The sequence below is a fragment of the Balaenoptera physalus genome (genome assembly GCF_965194825.1).
Source record: "Balaenoptera physalus genome assembly, chromosome: 14".
In the NCBI taxonomy this organism is placed as follows: Eukaryota; Metazoa; Chordata; class Mammalia; order Artiodactyla; family Balaenopteridae; genus Balaenoptera; species Balaenoptera physalus.
Genome location: NC_138893.1, coordinates 6,910,748 through 6,930,349, shown reverse-complemented (window position 1 = coordinate 6,930,349; position 19,602 = coordinate 6,910,748). Strand labels below are relative to the sequence as shown.

Sequence of the window (19,602 nt, the reverse complement as noted above, 5' to 3'; positions counted from 1 at the left end):
GTTGTTATAAAGATTGCATGAATTAATGATCATAAAGCCCTTAAAACAATGTCTGAAACATAGTAAACACCTATATAAATATATCCTAAATTAATTTTTAAAACATAGTCTAACCTGTTATTAAATAGGATAATAGCATAAAGGTTTGTTCAATATATTCTCATTTCTCTCAGTGCTGCTACTCAGAACTAGATGACATACTCCATATCTCCCTCACCCCCTGTCAGAGCGTAAGCCCTTTACAAAATTTTATGAAAGGCAAGGAGGAAGAAGAAGAAAAGGAAGGAGAGGAAAGCAGGACTCTTCCCTTGGGAAAGGATCTACTAATTGAGGACCATGCCAGGCGACTGACCGTAGAGTGGAATATAAAGTAGTACATCCTTCATCCATGAGCTGGAACAATAATTCTCTCAACCAAAGTTTTTTGACTGTCTATGTAATACACTGTACTACTTGTATTCTAGAAAAGTTTGTTAAGTAGATGATTGTGAATAATGGGGAAATAGAAGACACTCCTAGGAATAAACAAGAAGTCACCGAAAGAATGTCATGCCAAACCAACATCATCATCTATTTGAAAGAAGAGATTAGTAGAGTCAAATGTTGTGCATCTTGATTTCAGATGAGGGAATCTTGACTTCAGAAAGACATTTGACAAAGTTTCTCAGGGTACAGTGCTTGAAAAGAATATGGATTGCTTAATAATGCAAGGAGATGGATGTTTAATTGGATCAACAACTGTAAAAAGGAAAACGAACATTATTTCATAAAACGTTTTTCTGGAAATTGTGCTATGTGTGAGGTGGGATAGTTATAATCAACGAACACTTCACATAGACGAAACGTTGAAGGTATCATGTTTAAGTCAGTAAACTTTAAGCCCCAAATTTGGGCGAGGTCCAAAGTTTTTGTTAAGGGAATTAGGTAGGTGGGTGGTGCACAGAGGGGAAAAAACATAACCTTATCCTATTCTTTGAGCAGCCAGGTTATAAGGCTAACTAATGATTTATGCTATTTAGGCACAAATGCAGTGCGAATAAAAATGAAGGCTTGAAGAGAGCCAACTGTATTCTAGGTTTTTATGTAAGACATTAGCGACAAACTTAAATCCCTGATAGTTGGAGGGTGTGTTTCTGGATACTCGTGTATTGATAACATGCCTTTGGCCAGTTTCTTTTCGTCAGGGGAACATAAGGAACACAGAACTGGGTTTGACCTTTGATCATCCACCTCAGCATTCTGCCTAAGAGCAGCACAGCAAGCAAGGCCATATCCTTAAATTCAAGACATTACTGGGATATAGTCTCAAAGCATAAAATTGCACTATTAGACTTGATATTATGCAAGTCTTTTGGAGTTCTGTGTACTTGTACCCTTTACCAATTCTTGAAGTAATGAGTGATAAAAGTTTACTATATACTGATTAAATGGTACTTTTATTTATCCTAAATTGACTTCTGAAATCCCCAAGGCATCACCTCTACCACCCTCTCTCCATCTCCGGGTTTTAACAGCATTGGGCTGTAAAAGTTCCATGTTTACCCTACCCGTACCCTTTTGATTCTGTAGACTTCCATCAGCTCCCTCTTCCACATTCATCTTGGCAGACGAGAATTTATACAAATTTAACGGCCCCCTCCTGACCGTGATCATTTCCACTCCCTTTCTCTGGCCCCCATCCAGTAACATTATAGGATTCTCACAGGGCAGTAACGAAGAACTCAAGTCCTTGCTGTGAGGTGGATGATTGTGAATCGTTGGTTTGCATACAGTTTTCCTGATAGCAGCTAGGGGATTTGGATTGGATTCAGAAATGACTTGGACGTTACCCACACGCAATCCTGTAATTCCTCTCCTTAGAGCCACAATTACAAGGGATGCCAGGTCCTATTCATTTTGGCCTTTTTTGTCCAACTTTTCCTCCTCTGATTATAAACACTTGCCATGACCATATAAAGTCCTATCCTTAAAGGACACTCACTTATAGGTTCAGAAAGGTGATGTCTCTGAGTGCAGCTCCGTTTCCATCCTTCTTCCTTCAAAAAGTGTGGTTTAACAGTATCTTCTTGTCGCTTGTCAGAAAGAGGAGTGGACAGTTTTTCCTTTCTTTATATTTATAGCGATCACGTACTAATCAGTCTTGACTTATGGGTTTGTTTGTTTTTATTTGTTTATATTTTTTAGGGACAGAATTAACTTACTAGTGACAATGCCTTACATAAGTCATTTGAGCCTCCCTGTATAAATATTTGGGGGGCTGGGGCGGGAGAGACGGGGCTAAGTTATTTCTAATGTCTCTTCCAGCTCTACTTTTCAGTGATTTTAGTTGAGTCTTTATCTTCTTTTATTGCTCACTAGATTTGCATACCGAATTGTTAGTTAAAACCGAACAGCGTAGTATCCCACAGTTGTCTAGCATTTCCATTGTCTCTTCAGCTCCCTTGCTCTCTTTCCAATTTGCCATCTGTCCGTTTGCTGACTTGGCAATATTTCCACCACCCTTGTGCCAGCTTTGCAACCTCTCAGCAAAGCTTGCAGCTCCTTACACGTGATTTGAGGGTCTCAGTATAAATAAAACCAGGGAGGCAGAGGGAAGCCTTCCAGCCCCTGCCATGTGATTGCTCCCCCGTAAACCACACAGGGCCCATCCAGCATCCTCTTGGCCCATGACTATAGATGAACCCCCTGTAACCTCATTTAGAAGGATTTCATTTATATAGACAAGGTGAACTTAATGAGTTGAGAAAAATAAAACCTAGTTATGTGACTTCTTAAAGTTAAATTCTGAGTTTTGAAGCCTGCATGATTTTAAATGGATTTTGGAATTTAGTTGAGATGAGCATTTGAGGATGTAAAAATAGAAAAATAAATCACTTAAGCCCCTGGCTTTCTGTCCGCCTGCATGGAGACCACATAGCTTGTTTTCTTTGTTACAGTCTCACCCTGTCTCTATTATTCTTCCTTGAGATGTTTGCCCTACTCTTCTGTCTTCTTTCTTTCTCTTTTCTTTTCGCTTTTTCTTTTTTTTTTTTTTTTGATGTTTATGTAATTTCTTATTACCTTATTGATACTTTGTGGATTTCTCAGCTCATGTTTGCCTTGGATGATGATTTCTCCTGATCCCACATGTATTATCTGGGATTGACAAGGGTTAGTTCCTTCAGGAAAAAATGGAGACTAAACTTATTGTGGGAGCAGCTGTCACCAAGAGGCTATAGTTTTTATTTTAATCTTCACAGAAAGGTTTAGTTTGTAGAACCTTCCTGCTTTGGCCCTTAGGAGCCTTTCCTATGCAAGGGAGTGGAAATATTTTCTTTGGGTAAAATTATGTATTAAAAAATGTGTGAAAAAAAAATGTGTGTGTGTGTGTGTGTGTGTACACGTGGGTATAGGTGATCTTATAGGTCCAAGTGCTTTCATTATATCAACTGATCTAATATTTTAAACATTATCTCAGGTTACTGAGATACATTAAAGGGTTCATCAGCTGCACTTTTAATCCATCTTCTGTTTCCCCCGTGGTAGCATTAGCCTGTACTTCTCCTGATGTCCATTTAATTTCAGGAGGACTTGGTATTGCTATAGCCAAGATGCAGTCTGATTTCATTTTATTTTTAAAATACCTCCTAAGAGCAATGGCTCCCGCAGTTATGTGTAGTTCATTATATTAACATTTTCTGCCCACTGTGCTAGGCTGTGCTGAGGCAAAAGCAAATCGTAATTATTACCAACGCTTATAAAATACTATGTGCTGAGTATCATTCTAAGTGCATTATAAGTATTGCCTCATTTAATCCTCACAACATTCCTGTCGCACAGAGACTGTTACTAGGCAAGAGGGACAGCAGTATAGCATCAACCAGCTTTAGGGCACCGTTTAGCACAGTGGAAGGCAGGGTAGGAACTAGGTAAACAGTGCAGAACAGGAGTTTGAAAAGCAACAGTATAGGTGGAGAATATCTTGTAGCTAAACCAGTTTGAAGTTACATTGGGGGCCGGGGTGTGGGGTTGCTGTTAAAGGACATTATGGAAGCAAATTCAATGATAAGATTTCTTTTTCAGAAAGAGCACTCTGGCTTAAATGCCGAGGTGGTTGGCAGAGGGGCCAGACAGAAGTCAGGATGGCTATTGGTGAGCTCTTGCAATAAACCAGAGGGAAGGTGAAAAGGTTCAGATCTAGGGTATTGGCTTTTGTAAATAGATGAATGATACTAATTCATATAGAAAACGTAGGAAGACCAGGTGGGAAAGGAAAGATGGCAAGTTCGATGGCAGCTCAAGAGGCCTGTCTGGAAGTCGGAGGACATTTGATTTGAAGAAATAGAGTTCCCCTTGAGGTAGCTGGTAAAGGCAGGGGACTCGGACAGTTAAGTAAAGCCATTCCCATATAGAGTGAGAAGTCCATGAGGCAGAGGATGCAGCAGAAGTTGTGTAGAAGCTTGAAAGAAGCCTGCAGGAGGAAAGAAAACCAGGAGAGAATTAAATCTTAGAATCTAAAACAGGAGTTTCCAGTGGCAGGAATGTTCAATAACCTGGATTCTGAGAGAAGTCAAATAAGGATAGAGAAAGGGTCAGTAGATTCGGCAGTTCAGAGGTCTTTGTGACCTGAAGATAGGTCAGTGGAGTGAAACAGGCAGAGGCAGACTTCACTGTGAGCCTGCTGGCCCATGCTCAGAGGATGTAGGGACAGCTCTCTCCAGCTTCTCTTCTAATGAGAAGGAACATGGTAACCAGCACAACTGAGCTCACACTACAGCCCTGTCATTTGCAAGTTGTCTGGTCTTAGGTAGGTGACAACACACCCTTCCAGCAGTTTTCTGACATGTGAAGTTAATACTGTGCATCTCAAGGAATATTTGGGAGATTAAATGTATAAGAAGATAAAAAGATTTTACATATAAAAGATGTTATATGTGATATATGTAATATAGCTATTGAATACATGTAACATATTTTATAACATGTTTTATAACATGTTTTATTATGTATGTATATATATATATTTAAAGTACATTGGTAATGTGAATAGTTATTTTTAACTGTAACTCTTAGATTAAATAGATAAGTGTTTTTCTTCCCTTGAATCCCATTTTAGGCAAATATTTTAATATTGGGAAACCAGACAACCACTGAGCTCCAGCAACTAGGCATTTTTTTACATTTTTCATTTGGATGACCCCAAATGTAAGACTCTGCAGTCCATGTTAAATCACCAAAGAAAGACGAAACTTCATTCAGTTATAGAGTAAGGTATATTTTATGCTATTTAAATTATTTGAAAGAATATTAAATATGTATTAAATATGACAATTCTAGCTGATATAACTGATAAGCTCCAAAAACTCAGTGGATTAAAACAGTGTTAACTTATATTTCGCTTATGCAAGAGTCCACTTTGGATTTTTCTGGTCAGCTGTGTCTTCTCTGAGTGGTGATTTGAGGATCATTCCATCCTCTGGGTTTATCATGCCAGATACAGTTTCACAGTCACCCTAAGGTTCTCTCTGTTGCAGCCAGTGGGAAGAGGAAAAGAGCATGTAAGATTGGGCATGGGAGGGGATGCTGTGGGCGGGGCTTGAAGTGGTGCAGATTATCAGTACTTCTGCCCATGTCCCACCGATAGCACTCAGACCTCCCTAATTACAAAGGAGGCTGGAGAAAGTCATCTAGCTATATGCTTAGAAGGAAGAGAAAATAAATTTTGTAAAAATTAGCCAGTGTATGCCCAGTATGTAAGCAATAAGAAATAAGGTGTATATTTTTACTGTTTTAACTAGAATACCACTTTCCCAGCCACACTGAATAAATATACAGTTAGTTCCATTTTAGTCTTTTGAGGATTACCTGAGATAATTCCTCATTATTCTTCTGAGGATTACTTAAGATAAATATCCGTTCTCTAGCCTGGCGATTGTGCAAACCTAAACAGAGGCAACCACAAAACTGTTAGTAGCAGAACTAAAAGGGGGAAGATCAGGTCTCTGACCTCTTGCACAGAATATTAGTTCCTAATCACACTAACCTCCTAGAGCATAGACACAACAGAGCCAAGACCCGGCTTGTGCCTCAAAATACAGCTTTATTGACACCAGAGTCAGTTGGAGGGTAAAGCTTCATCTACTCTGCAGTCGTACTAAATGTGTAACTTTGTGAAAAGAACAGTTAAAAAAGAAAATGTACAGTGAAATTATTCACAGATAAACTATTTTGTGTTTTTACTAGCAAAATTCCACATGCACAAAAATAATAGACAAATAGCTGCAGGAGTCTCTCCTGAAGAAAAAAAAATAGCATGTCGTACAGCTTATCAAGATCAATAGTATTTCTTTAAAAGGGGCACCTTGGGCAATTTTAGTAATATCATTAAAGATCTGCTGAGCAAGGAGAATTGAGTTGAGTGAACATGTCTGAGTATCTCTGCATCTTTAGCTGCCATAGAAATGCAACTGTTGGCATTTCAGTTTTTCTCATCAGTTATATTTTTTGATGTTTGAGGTAATGATAGATTTTGCTGGTCATCCTAAGGCTTGCTTTGCCCTGGGAGGTCTTGAACCAAACTGAAAGCTCAGTGTAATCTCTGCCAGTTCTGAGAGCTTGAAGGGGAAAAAAAAGTATTCCATTAGAATACACAGGCACTAAGATGGTGTGGAAAAGAGGAAATGGGTCTTCGTGAAGTTGGATGAGGAGACCGGATTGAAAGCCTATGGATTCAGTTGTGAAGATGAGAAAGTGATGGGGGTGTGGGGTTACCAGAACCACATTGGGTAAGTGGGCAGCTACAGGAAGGCCTTTAGTAATATATGTGTGTGTGTGTGTAAATATATGTATTTAGTCTTTTTTTTAAATTTTTATTGGAGTATAGTTGATTTACAATGTTGTGTCAGTTTCAGGTGTACAGCAAAGTAAACCTGCCATACCTATACATATATCCACTCTTTTTGAGATTCTTTTTCCCATACAGGCCATTACAGAGTATTGAGAAGAGCTCTCTGTGCTGTACAGTAGGTCCTTATTAGTTACCTATACTATATATAGTAGTGTGTATATGTCAATGTATTTAGTCTTATAAGTCCTACTCAGCATACTGATTTAAAGAAGAGGAAGAGGAAGGGTCCAGTGTGAAGAAGAAGCACGTGGGTGGTCGGGATACAGAAGCGGTTTCTCACTTCCCCTTCCTTGTGTCTCACTGTCACCGCTGTCCACAGCTCTGGCTACGTTGCAGCCTCTCTCTCTCAGCTCCTTGGCTACTGGGGCATCAGGCTAGTAGAAAAAAAAAAATCCTATTTTTTTCCTGTGCCCTTTTTTCTCCCTGATTTTCACTGCCAGGATAATGGAGGAGAAAAAAACTGCCATTTATGTGTGTGTTAGTTTATGTATTACTGAGTACCTACTATGAACCAGGCATTGTACTGGATACCAGGGAAACAGTGAACAGAGGTCCCTGCCCACTGAGAGCTTTCATTCTGTTCAGCAAAAAGCTTCTGAGATGGAGAATTAATGTTCAGACATCAGCCAAAGAAACCCTACGTACCTGCCAGGCTCCTAGTGAAGCCTTAGAAAAGACAGAGACAAAAGTCACTTTCCTGCTAGTAACTAGTAACATGTCTTTTAATGTTCACACGTAGATGAGATCATTTTTAATTTTTTCCTCTTATTCAACAAACTATAAATATGATGACTTCAAAATTCATTGTTCTCCCCTTGTTTATAGCAATTTGTTAAAATCAAAATGTGTTTGTATGAAACTATAGGATGTTAGGACTATGGATTTTAAAGATGGTAAAATTCAAGGCTCACAGAGGATACCTAGTTCTTTCCAAGGACATTCAAATCATGGGCCACAGAGTCAAGTCTAAAACCTGAGTGTTGGGCCCTGGGCTTGAGGCTTGTTCATTAAATTATATCATTGCTAGTGTCTTCAGTAAATCATGACATGCTTGAATGACACAGCTATGATTGGCATCTTATAGCAAGACCTAGCCTGTGTTTGTGAATGGCCAAGTTACAGATGCCATTAAATAGAAAATGATTACCCTTTCTGATACAAGTGTCAATAGGAATCCAAATCCTGAACTTGCTGGCTGTTCTCAGCTAGAGAGAGTTTGACTTGGCTTGCAATTACTTTTCAAGAAATACTCCCCATGTGCTTTAGTCATTTCTCATTCTGTGTCCCACACTTGGATATCTTCCCAATTTTAGAATATGAATTATTGAGCTTCCATAAAACACTGCTATGGATTTTAATTTCACCTTTTAAAATGAGTTCCGGGACTTCCCCAGTGGTCCAGTGGTAAAGAATCTACCTTCCAGTGTAGGGGACGCAGGTTCAATTCCTGGTCGGGGAACTAAGATCCCACGTGCAGTGGGGCAACTAAGCCCTTGCGGCGCAACTACTGAGCTCCTGCGCCTCAACGAGAGAGGCCACGCACCATAACTAGAGAGAGAAAATTCGCACGCCACAACTAGAGAGAAGCTCTCACACCACAACGAAGAGCCCGCACCACAATGAAAGATCCCACATGCCTCAACTAAGACCCGACGCAACCAAAAAAAAAAAAGTCACCATTCTTAAAGGTATTATAATGCTCATTTCTTAATTCTCTAGGGATTACTTCAGGATTGTTTGTTTTAATGTAGTTTTATCTTCTGTTTCAAGAGATTAAGATTTTGTCTGCCCCTGGAAGAGGGAGAAATAAAATCATGATGACCTCGTCATTTTTCACTGGGATGGAGTCGTGGGGAGGATATGGTGAGACCAGTGGGCTTCCCTTTGATGGGAATCACCTCTCGGATTCTCCACCAGGTTATCATAATTCCAGGAAAGAATGAGGGGGAGCTTGCCCACGTTAGGGACTTTTTGAAAACTGATGGTAAGCAATCAGACGTAAATCTGAAGAAAAATGATTCCTAGAAACATCCAAACTTTTACCTAACTGCTCAAGCAGATGAGTTAAACATATCAGATTGGAATCATGAGTGAAAACTCCTGTAAATGCTCTTATCTTTTGAGCTTTTAAGCATAAAAACATTTCATCTACTAGGATTAGGCAAAGGAACCTGAATGATGGAACTGGCATATCTCCTTAGCTTTTTTGAGGAGTTTAGGGAATTCTCACTTTATCACCACCTTCCGAGTAAGGAGTAAGCCAATGTGTACCTTGCAAGAAATGAAATGTGTACTTTCTCCTCCGATTACCTGCTGTCAATTGTTTAGATCAGAACATTTTTCTTTTCTGTACAGCCCATATTTCTGAATGGAAAATATAGAGATTGCAGTAAAATAAATGATATTCTAGGTATTAGCTGTAACATTTCTGTTAGGAGACAATGCGGAAAGCACAGTAAAATAAATGGTAGGCTAACTATTTGCTATAATGATGGTGTGTGCATGGCTGGGGGAACACCTCACAAGTGTAGCAAACACCTTAGCCTGACCTTGAGTTTTGTCTCACCACTTATTAGCTTGTTCCTTTTTTGTCATTTTCCCCTGGGCTGACCTCTCATTTGTATTAGATTTATTGTGTGACCATCATATAAATCAAACAGATATATCTATAACATGCAAGATTTCAGACATTAGAGCCAAAGGGGTGGTAACCAAGAATCTGCTATATGCAGTCTGTGTTTTGTTTTAATTAGTGTCACTTGGGCACTTGATACCTAATCTCTCTGTGTTTTTATTCTCCTAGCAGTAAAATATGGGAGTTGGGCTCTACGAATTTGGAGGTTTGTTTCAGCTCTAACACGGTAGTTTTAATTACCACCCTCTGAACAAGCAGTAGTGTTTGTTTATTAATTTGCACATTTTATAAGGTATGAAGCCACTTCTAAGATGAAGCAAGTATTCGATAATACATTGCTATGTCTCCATTTCATCATTTTTCTCTTTCATTCTATATTTTCAAGATGTTTCTGTTCATATCAATGAAATTAGTAGCTCTTTTAAACAGCAGAATGGCCCCTGTGTTGGCCAGATAACAATACTTAACTTGTTATCACATCTCTGTAAATACCTAGTACTGGACAATTTCCAAAGTTGTTTATATTATCCATACACGAGGACAGGTTATTCATCTATTCATTAACTCACATTTGCAAACTAACTGTTGATGTTCCAGATCCTTACAATATTATACTGGTTATTCTTAAGAGGATACAATCATCTTTAATAATTATTTTGTACTCTTTGTATGAAAAACAAATAAGTATCAATATCTTCGCTGTGGCAACCAGGTTTTTTTTAAACCTCAAATTAAGGAAATATTGGCCTCTCTGGTGTTAACTTATCCAAAGTCCTTTGATTTCATGAGTAGCATTTTGAAAATGAGCTGGCATAAAAAATAGGGGGAGAATAAGGAATATTTTTATTGATGATCTTTTAAGAGTAATTTTACTGAAGTAGATGGGTTTAATGAATATTTTTATTGAGGAACCTTAAGAGTAATTTTTCTTGAGATCCTCCAAGAGAATATATGCCTTTGACTAAAGTGGCTTTAAATTTTTGTTCACCAGTGGAGTTGAATTGCATCACGAGTGACTGGTACAAGTACTGGTCAGTTCAACCCCTTATGCTGTGAGTTAGCACATCGTTGTCTCAGAGGGTGTGTTTTGATTAATCGTTTCTGAAGCTGATCTCCTGCCTGCTGTCTGAGTTGGCTCTCTTCCAGTCCTTGTTAATTGTCCAAGTACATGCTGATCGGAGTCAGGCAGGAGAATAAAGATAAAAGCCTTTCTGTTAATTTCTTCATTTGTTTCCACCTTCTATAAAGTGCTTTATTAATCTGTGGTAATAATGGACTCCTTGAGTGGATTTACTATAGCCTCAGAAATTGGGAAAGCATTGAAAGAGTCACAGTTTTTACTGAAAGTTGATCGTCCTTGTGTTTTCAAGAACAGCTTTTTTTTTTTTTTTTTCAGATTTAGAAGGATCGCATTTTGAATAACTGAAAATTTTTGTTTGCTTAGCTGGCAGCACATTAGATCCGACCAATTTGTCTTAGCTTATTTATACTCAACTCAGACTATCATTTCCACACGATGAGGTATCAGGGGAGTTTATGCTGATATTTTTATGTTGACTGTGTTCAGTGACATTTACATTCTGGCCTGGGGAACACAAAAGAGATATTTCTTGGAGTCTTCTGGCAACGCGTATTTTTTAAGTTCATCAAAAAATGCAAATGCTGAAAATCCTATTGTTATTATAGTTAGTTTTACGACATCTGTTAATATTAATACTGCTTTGAACAAATGTATATTAAATATGCACCTGGATGGAACCTCATCTTTCTTGAAGAACATCTAAAGTTACACATATATGTGTTGGCGTTTTGATGTTTTCCTCCTTTCTCTATACTGTACTCTATTTTTTCCATTAGAGTTGAAGAAATAAAAATAGAATAAGATGAAGTAAGAAGGAAGGCAGTCACAGGGGATTAAAAAAAAAAAAAAGGAAGTGGAAAACAGTGATTTTTACCTGTATGTCACAGGGGAAAGAAAATCACATTTTTAAGAGGTATAGGGGTCTCAAAATGAACAGACATCACAAAAGGTCCTTGCAGATAGGCAGAGTTTCAGTGTAACTTTCCAATTATTTCATAAATAGTGAATGGAGACTGGAAATCAGTTGTGTGGGTTCCATGTACATTTTGGTGTAATTAGCTATTCACTTTAGGCTCTTGTGGCCACTGGCAGATGTCCGTGAGAGATCACTTGGATGATCGACCACTCAGAGGCTTTCTCTCCATTGCTGAAAGGCATGCTCCCATTGTCTCTCCTTGGCATCCACCACGTCATACTGTAGAATATTTCATTTGCTATTGTTTGTAAATGAAGTAAATGAATTCATCAACTATATGAACATTTCCTCTCAACATCACACTAATAGTTTTTGCAATGAAAATAAGACAAAAGACCTGAATTGTTCCCAAAATAATTGGTTTAAAAATATGAAATGGTTAGGCCTGTTTGAAGGAATACCTCAACTGTATGATAGAAACCACTTTATTTAGTGGATGGCTGTTTTCAGTGTGTAGTGTGCAAAACAGCAGTAGCAGCTTGTGTGATATGCCTCATTCCTTCCCCTGTGGGATCTATTTCCTTTTGCTATACAGCATTTTAAAAGTTCTATGTTCAGCACAGTGGTTGTCTACGAGTGTAGCAACTAGGGCACATATAACAAATTGCTTCCTTGATTCTATGCCTGATGCACACTTCAAAATTAAAAGGTCCAAACCCCAATTCCATATTCCCATAGCCCCAAACCTGCCCCTCTGTCTTTTGACAGCTCTTTTTTTTTTCCATTTGCTCAGGTCTACAACTTTGGGGTTATCCTTGCTTTTGTCTTTCTCCCCTATTGCTGTTGGCTCTATCTTTAAAAAAACAGACAAAAAAAGCCCCCATAATATCCAGCCATTTCTACCAGCCCCTCACTTTTTCCCAGTCCAATTCACCCCCAACTCTCATCCGAGTTATTTTAATCATCTCTCACTACACTCCCTGCTTCCATCTTTGAATACACAAGTTTTCGCAGCATATTCTCAACGTGGCAGTCAGCACGATTCTTACACTTACATCCATTACATTCCCAGCACTCTTATTCAAAACTCTATACTGGCTTCTTCTCGTATCCAGAGTAAAATCCAAAATCTTTGCTGGCACCTGAGCCCCAGATGATCTGCTCCCCAGTGCTTCTCCAGTGTCACCTCCCACCACCATCCCCTTCCCTCTCTGCCTGGCTCACACTGGCTTCATCACTGTGTCCCCTGTATGGCACACTACTCTTTGGGGGGCACCTGGAATACCTTTCCTGCAGTTGTCCTCATGCCTTGCTGTCTCTTCCTTTAGACCTCTGTTCAATATCAGGCTGTCAGAGAGGCCCCTTTGAACAACCCTAAATAAATAGCCATCCTCTACAATCATGTCATTTCCTTCCTACTGACTTTCATTTATGTTCCTTCATGGTGCTTATTACCACATGAGATATATATATATATATATTTTATGGGCCAGGTCCCCCTTCTATTCCAGAATAGAAGCTTCTTGATGGCAAAGCTGTTTGTAGACTTCTCTATTCCTAGCACATAGAACAGTGCCTGGCACACAGCGGATACTCCATAAATATTTGCTGAATGAACGAGTGATACAAGGCGGAAATCTCACCCTGCACAATGTCAAATGTTGCTCAATGCTGCACTGTCGTGGGGAGAGAAATAACTCTGTGAAATACCAAAGAGCAAAGACTACTTTGCAAATCTTAACTGGCACACATCAGTAGGAAGAGAGGGGTTGTTATAGGCTTAGAAGTCTTTGAAGGCTTCATGGCGCAGATAAGACCAGGGCTCAGCCTGGGATGATGGGTAGTGTTTACAGTTAGATGCAAGTAAATGGAGAGCTTGCCAATCATACGCAAATGCCAGGGAGACAGTGGGAGATTCATTATTGGATTCTGGGGAATAAAAACCTCAGATGCTGACACCTATATTCTAGAGGTATTTTCAGCGAAGTATCATTTGAAGCTGTTGGAGTGGATGAGTATCTAAAAATGAGAGTATAGCTGGAAGAAGGCAGAGACTGGACCTCAGGAAGTGGCTGCGTTTAACAGATAGGGTGAGGGGTAAAGCCGTTAAAGGCAAAACGGAAGAGAAGGCCAGATATGTTGAAAAGAAGCCAAAAAATGAGGTTCCAAAGGAAGATAAGACATTGAAAGACAAAAATGTTTCAAATATTGAGGCAAAGTCTAGTAGAAGAAGAGCTTTTGAAAGGCCATTGGGCTTGAAACTTAACAGGTCATGGGTAGACTTTGTGCCATGTAAGTGATGGGAAGGGATGCAGGCTGGATGGAATGAGCTTCAAAGTGAGCACGTGGGAAAACAGGGCAGCTGGTACGGATAACAGGCTCAGCAAGTTAGGCAGGAAAAGGACCAAGATATAAACGTGATCAAGGAGCAGGGCCAGAGGTGAGGTATCTGCTGTTCCGGTGCACACGAGATAAGCCCTCCTTTCCCTGCCTATGCCCAGGACAGAGGAACCACGTCTCAGAATCCCTCAGCCCACCCTCTTAGATAACCCACCGGTTCTGTTGTTATCTGCCCATGCCACAGAGGACACCTTGTCACCTTGTCCCTTTTGTTGACCCAGGTCCATTTGTAGACATTAGGAGAAACAGTCATATTGGACTTGCATTGACTTTCCTGCCTTAGCTTTTTCTGCCTTGACCATCTTTTCTAACAGTGCACATCTTATTGTCTTCAGGTGAAAATGCCGCTCGGCGCAGCCCTGTCTTGGGGAGAAAATAAGAGCTCTGTAAAATACAGAAAAGCGTTCATTCCCTCGCAGCTTTCAACGAACCCATGAATTACTAGCAACAGAGTCAAATGAGCACATGTCAGAAGCTTAGACCGCCAACAGGCGTCTGCAATGCACACACAATTCGTTATGCACCCTAAGAGTTGCCGCAGGAAACCTGCTTATTGCTGGTCTTGTTAAAATGGATTTTTATTTCTTCTTCATACCAGGTCATTTATTTTTTTTTTCAACACTAATGATATGTGTAGGAACGTAAGCAGAATATATGAGAATGCTGAGGAATTTTTTAATAGGGCTGGATATAGGTAGGGAGGTGGAGAAGGGAATAGATGGAAAGAGGATTATGGTCATTTTTCTAAGATTTCCAGGTAAAGAGCACCAGTCTCCTTTATTTGCACTTCTCTTTTACGTGGGCGGTCTCTAAAGAATAGCTGAGTACATTTCTAATGGAGCAGATGACAAGTTCCTGTGGGACCAGCTCATTGCTGCTCCCTGGTTTCCAGCTAGAAAACCCTCAAGAGAAGGGGGACATATCACTGTCATCTCTGTGTTCCTCTGAGCTTTTAGCACAATGTCAGGCTCCCATTAGATGCTCAATGACTGTTTGCTGATCTCTCCATCTTCATCACAGTAGGTTAGAGCCTGTAGTTCCTTGGAGATCATCAAGTTCATTGCTTCTCAGTGTTAACACGCATACTAACCACCCAGGGATCTTTATAATATGCAGCTCTGCTCCTGTGGGTCTGCAGTGAGGCCTGATTGTGCATTTCCCACCAGCTCCTAGCGGTGCTTCAACCACACTTTGCGTAGCAGGGATCTGGTGGAACGCATTTCCCAGGGTCCCCCCTCCCCCGCCCCGCCGCCTACCTCTGTGGGTGGGCTGAGGGGACCCAGAGCCAGAAGATGATCAGAGTTCTTCTTCATGAAATGTCGAAGGTGACTGAAGAGAATTTGAGCTCTGATATGTTTTTAAATATTTAGATAAAGATTTAATATGAAGCAGAATATAAAATGTGATTAAGGAAATTTGTAAAAAATAAAAATGTAAACTGTTATAAAAATGTAAGACAAATGGAAGGGATTTTTTTTGCAGTTGAAAATGCCCTCTTCAGATTATACTCCCGGTTGGCCTCCAGGGGATGCATTCTGATCAGATGCTCTTAAGGGTACTTTAGTGGAAAAGTTTCAGAAGCACTAACGTAGTACCGATGAGGAAATGGGGACCTGGGGAGGTTCAAATAGCTAGTTAGTCTAATAATAACTAACTTTTAAAAATTGATTTGTTTTTTTAATTTAAGTATAGTTGATTTACAATGTTGTGTTAATTCCTGCTGTACAGCAAAGTGATAGATAGATAGATAGATAGATAGATATTCTTTTTTATATTCTTTTCTGTTATGGTTTATCCCAGGATATTGAATATAGTTCCCTGTGCTATACAATAGGACCTTGTTGTTTATCCATTCTATATAATAATCACTAACTTTTACTGGGCTCTTACTATGAGCAAGGCGTGATGCACAAAACATATATCATCACATTTAATATCAGGCTAATTTTCTCAAGTCCATATCACTGTTGTTTCCATTTGGATCTGAGGAAACTGAGGCTTCGAGGAGCTGAGTAGTTTGCCCCAGAAGTTACCTGAAAGTCCCTGCTGTCAAGTACGGAGTTTCAGATCCTCCTGAAGTGAGAAGGCCTGGGGCTGGAACCAGACTATATCACTTCTGTCCAGGACTCCACGGAGAAGCTGGGCTAAACCAGGACGATGCACCTGGCAGCCCTCAGTGTTTCCAAGGAGTGCCTTTGACGATTATGGAAATGTGTCTCGTATGAATCGGGGTATTTATTCCTTCCTTGTTTCTTTCATGATACCAGTAAGCAGATTAACTAGGTTTTCTGTTCAGTAACTGAGCCCCGGTTCTAGGCTCAGAGAAAACCAATAGTTTCTCACTAATGTGTACTTTTCCTGCCAAGCAGCCATCGGAGTTAAAGGAAAAGAGTGTCTATAATGAGCTTCTATAAATTGCATTACTAGGTGACAGTTAATGGCTTTCATTCCTTACACAAATGGGATTAAAAAGAGTAGTGCCCGGAGTGCTGTAAAGAGTGACTGCTCCGCTTCTCTGCATTTCAACTCAGCATTCTGGAAGCTATCCAGACAAATCTTCTGGATTTTTCCATGCTTGTGATACTACACCTTCCATGTTTGTGATAGCAAATATGCACTGAGCTCATCATGGGATGAGGCTAAACGTGCCTGCTGCCCCCAGATCTCCCTGGTGACCAAGGGCGGGTGCAGCAGGCGCTTCAGCCCCAGTGGCAGGTCTGTTTTTCTTGTTCATTATGGCTCTCCGTCCTATAAAAATAGACCAAATTTTTCCTCTTCCCTCTAATGAATCCCTGACATTTCCAAACGTGAGAAACACTGGGTCATTTCTATGAAGTGAGATTTTTGTAGAGGTTTCGGTTTGGATAAAGCCAAGACGCTTTGAAATTATACAGTCTGACATTGCCGAGATCATCTGTAGATCCCAGGGTAAGTAGAAACCCTGAGGTTTTGTATCTCTCCCCTTAAACTAATAAACATTAAACACGCGCTAAAGAAAAAATATGATTCTGAACCACACGATATCATCATTTTGAAACTTATTTCATACTGACGGCTGAGAATATGTAAAAATTTAACACAGCTCGTTAAGCAAGAAATACAACAGGAGCTGAAACGCCACACAGCAAGGCAGTTCAGAACACTTCCACGCCTGTGAATTACATGCTAAAGACCCCATCCAGTGGCTTAGCGGTGCCCTCTGTTTATCAGCGGCAGTAAGCAGTGCCTAGCCTTTGTGAGAGTAAGAAGCTGAGGGACCCAGGACTCGCTCTATACGTAAATGGCATGTGTAGTCAGCTCTAAATCTTAATTTGAGGTTTGATTGAGAGGCGCAGGGAAGCTGCTCCACAGGAAAATATCTCCTCTAACGAAGCCTAAAAGCCACCATGTGCACACTATGATTCCTGCTAAATCTGGCCATACTCTTCCCATTGTCTTTACGATACAAATATCCCTGAGAAAAATGATAGATAAGTTCCTCACATCACAGTGTGAAGACATTTTTTTTTAAGGTTTTTTTGGTGTGGACCATTTTTAAAGTCTTTATTGAATTTGTTACACTATTGCTTCTGTTTTATGTTTTGGTTTTTTGGTCCCGAGTCATGTGGGATCTTAGCTCCCCAACCAGGGATCGAACCCACAACCCCCTGCATTGGAAGACAAAGTCTTAACCACTGGACCGCCAGGGATGTCCCTGGAGATATTTTTAGAGTCTTCCTTCAGAGCGTAGCAGGGGGGAAAGCTGTATTTTTTCCTAATGCACGAGGACACAAGGTCTTACCTTGTTGGAAGTTTGGGGTCGGGTAAGTATCCTTTGTGCCGGACCATTTTGATATAGTCTGTTATTACAACACAAAGCCTAACACGTGGCAGCAAATTCAGACAACACTTTCCTTAAAGCATATCCTGCAGGTGAATTTGATACATATTTGCTTATCACTTATTCACTTGGCTATAGTGGGGAACACAGAAAGAATAAAGTACTTAAAAAACACAGGGCGTGCATCTTCGTTATCACATGCCTTTCAAAACCATGAGTCAGTTTACCAAATCCTTTTTATTTTTTTTAACATCTTTATTGGAGTATAATTGCTTTACAGTGGTGTGTTAGTTTCTGCTGTATAACAAAGTGAGTCAGCTATATGTATACATATATCCCCATATCCCCTCCCTCTTGCGTCTCCCACCCACCCTTCCTATCCCACCCCTCTAGGTGGTCACAAAGCACCGAGCTGATCTCCCTGTGCTATGCGGCTGCTTCCCACTAGCTATCGACTTTACATTTGGTAGTGTATATATGTCCATGCGACTCTCTCACTTCGTCCCAGCTTACCCTTCTCCCTCCCCATGTCCTCAGGTCCATTCTCTATGTCTGCATCTTTATTCCTGTCCTGCCATACAGTACATTTCCCGGAGAGCATGGTGTATCACCACATTAGGCAAGAATCCTGGGAAATGTTTTCCTTTTTTATCAGCTGGAGCCGATTCAAAGAGCTTTGAATTTCAAGAGGTGACCGGTTTCTCTACCCATCCTCACTGTGATCATTTCACTGTCAAATTTAATTATGGATTAAATTCTTAAAGATCAACTTTTTTTTCTTAGTATGAATTTTCTAGTTAGCCGCTAAGATAAAATCTGAAAGGCATATGGTAGGTAATCATGGTTAACAAGTTAAATGATGCGGGCCAGCTAAGGGTATGTACCACGTTGCCAAGCAGAGCGGACCTCTCATCAAGTGACGCAGAAAAGCAGGGCACCAGCTCTCCCTTTCAGAGCTGTCTATTGGAGCTCCCAGTAAGTGCCTTAAGTCACAGTGGCATTTGTCTGAATTTAACTCTGCTGTGGTAGCCCTGGGTACAGCAGCAGACAGACTGGTATCTTGCCATTGTCAGACTTGCCAGATTTGCCAACCAAACCAATTTACTTTGTAAACTATGATGATTAGAGGATTTATAGTCTCCAAGAGCAGTAGACGTTATGCTAATGGGAGAGAGGCGGCCTTCCCCTTCTCGGGGAACATTTCTCTCTCCTGGGTGATGACAGCTTTATGATTTTACTGAGAAAACCCATGGAAGGTGCTTTTACAAAATCGACCGTCTTTTGAGATATTTCCAAGGGCAATGGCACAGGAAAAGAGGAACGATATTATGAAGCAGAAGCTTAATAAAACTCGGGAGTGAAAAACGAGATGTCATAACCACGAGGGGAAATTGACTTTCTTTCACTTGATCCATCCCATCCCATTGCATCCTCACATGTTATCCATTGCATTTCTTTATTCATAATGGACCACAGTGGGGAAGTTATTCGTCCTGTGGTAAAGACCTGTGCGTTTGCTGTTTGACATGCTCTCCTGGGAAATTCTCAAAGTTAGGGGCCTTTGAGCTGCATTGTTCCTACTTGGCACAGGTAGAGGGGCTACCCCACCACTTCTTACTGCTGGAAGTCTTATCCTCGTTTCGATCAGAACTGCCTTTTGTTTTGAAGGGAGTTTGTTTTGCAGTCAGGTGTCTAAGGGAAACAGGCTGATGGTGACCCTGACTCCCACAGCATCGTTCCTGTACATCACGTGGTCCACAGGGCATGTGCAAGTTCATCCCCAAATCCTATGACTCAGCTTGAGTGAACTGCAGTCCTTTCCTCCTAACTGGGGCCGAGGAGGCAGCAGAAGACAGAGCTCCAT

General features: G+C 40.4%; 1 protein-coding gene across 8 annotated transcripts in view; it reads left to right on the top strand.

Annotated features, from left to right (window-relative positions):
* Window positions 1-19,602, top strand: part of CHRM3 (cholinergic receptor muscarinic 3) — a 532,253-nt gene that overhangs the window by 374,721 nt on the left and 137,930 nt on the right. Inside the window, exon 5 of one of the 8 annotated variants that reach the window (XR_014253555.1) lies at window positions 174-18,126. The exons of the other annotated variants lie outside the window; for them this stretch is intronic. The gene's annotated coding sequence lies outside the window, so the exon portion shown is untranslated. Of the gene's footprint in view, window positions 1-173; window positions 18,127-19,602 lie in introns of those variants that run through there. 8 annotated transcript variants of the gene reach the window in all.